Source organism: Podarcis vaucheri (genome assembly GCF_965113315.1).
Source record: "Podarcis vaucheri genome assembly, chromosome: 6".
Classification (NCBI taxonomy): domain Eukaryota; kingdom Metazoa; phylum Chordata; class Lepidosauria; order Squamata; family Lacertidae; genus Podarcis; species Podarcis vaucheri.
Genome location: NC_138764.1, coordinates 32,924,376 through 32,926,279, shown reverse-complemented (window position 1 = coordinate 32,926,279; position 1,904 = coordinate 32,924,376). Strand labels below are relative to the sequence as shown.

At 40.3% G+C, this 1,904-nt stretch overlaps 1 long non-coding RNA gene across 1 annotated transcript; it reads left to right on the top strand.

Annotated features, from left to right (window-relative positions):
- The first annotated feature begins 370 nt into the window (after nt 1-370).
- LOC309535226 lies at nt 371-743 on the top strand. The gene is made up of 2 exons (XR_014221138.1): nt 371-440; nt 536-743. It is a non-coding gene; the product is annotated as an uncharacterized lncRNA (long non-coding RNA).
- The last annotated feature ends 1,161 nt before the right edge of the window (nt 744-1,904 follow it).

The following is a 1,904-nucleotide window of genomic DNA, read 5'->3' as shown; positions in this document are numbered from 1 at the left end:
CCTTGCAACTCTACAGTTCTATGCAATCCTCTGCAATCTTACCTTGAAGTAAGCCCGTTGAACAGAGAGGGGTTTAATTCTGAGTAAATGTGTGCAGTATAGGATCAAAATGCCAGGATTGTGGTGATGTTTCATTGCATAAAGTATTTTTTTAAAAATAAAAAAAATAAACAGCCGGTGTGACTGATTTTCATTAAGATATGTTGTTACTTGGATAAAAGCTGACTTCTACAGTATATAGCCATTGTCCTTGTGGAAAAATGCTCTCTTAAACAAATTCTAGAATTTGAGTAGCACTGTGAAGTCAGAATGCCAAAGATTCTGCTGAGTGTACAGTGTCCTACATTGATTAGGAACACTGAGCGCTAGAATTCCTCAGGAGCAAAGCCACTGTAAATTATGCAAAACGACTAGCAACGTAGTAAAAATATTCTGCTTTGGTAAGAGCAAAAAAGTGTTTCCGTTGAGGATGTTCTTTTCCTTTATCAGCAAGTCCAGATGGGCTTCTTTTTTTGTTCCTCGTGTTTTCTTCTAGCATATTCGCAGAAGTCTGAGCACAGAGTGGGATGTTGTGCAGCACAGCAGAAAGAAGACGGTTCAAAATGTTTGTTTATGTACATTTCCTTTTGTACCCTGCAATGAACATTGCAATAGATTACAGCGGTTCAGAACCACGCGCTTGACCATCTCTCTAAAAAGCACATGCAAAAAAGAAGCGAGAATAAAAATGCCATTGAATCCCAGCAGACTAAAATCTCAGTTAAACAGAATGGATTGACCCAACGGGTGGGTAAAACACTTTTTGTTTTGGATGATATTTTGAATCCAGGTGACAAACTGAACCTTTCAAAACTGCATTGACTTTTTGGTTTCTTAGAATCGCCGAACAATGCTGAGTGCCATGCTGATTTTACTGTACTGAAAAAGAGAAAGGAAGTATGCAGATTCATTTTATTATTTATTTTAAACACTATTTATGGGGCATATTACCAAAACTGGGCCAATAATGAAATATGTGAAGGAACTGGGGGTGAAGAGACAGAAAGGGAAAGGAAGAGGTATAGGTTCCGAAGTCAGAAAGGTGATTCAAAGATAGTGAATGATAACAGTCCCATAATAGTGGAACTCAGATCCAAAGTGTGCGATCAACAGCCTTATATAACCAACATGCTTAAGTCAAATTAATGCATGAAGGAGTTAATACCACAGAATAAGCTGTCCTGCCAGACTTAGCTATATTCACTTCCCCTCACCTTGGGAGGATGTGGTAATCAGGCCTTTCCTCTCCTTCAGTCTACCTGAGAAGCTCAGTGTGCGAAGAGGTTTGAGCCAGTTGCTCCAGGTGAACCATATGGCTTTCACAAGCCACTCTTGCATTCTAGGAATGCTTAGCTCTTTGTAACTAAGCCAAGTTTTACCACCTACACAGCTTTTCTGAAGCACAGGAAACTGACTTTTCAAAAGTTTGTAAGTAAACCACTTTTTAACTTACCTAACATGTGGTCTTTTTCCTATGCTGTGTTTCATATTATACATACAGCCTTCCTTCCTTCCTTCCTTCCTTCCTTCCTTCCTTCCTTCCTCCCTCCCTCCCTCCCTCCCTCCCTCCCTTTCTCCAACACAAAGGATAGGGCACAGAGTCCTCATAAGCTTAAAGCTAATACCATCTCTTACAGTGAAAATCCTCGTCATTATATACTTTACATGGCTGTCTATTTGTATATATTAAAAAAAATTATATATGGATGTTTTATGATGGTCTATACTTATAATGTAGGACACGGGTGGCGCTGTGGGTTAAACCACAGAGCCTAGGACTTGCTGATCAGAAGATCGGCGGTTCGAATCCCTGTGACGGGGTGAGCTCCCGTTGCTCAGTCCCTGCTCCTGCCAACCTAGCAGTT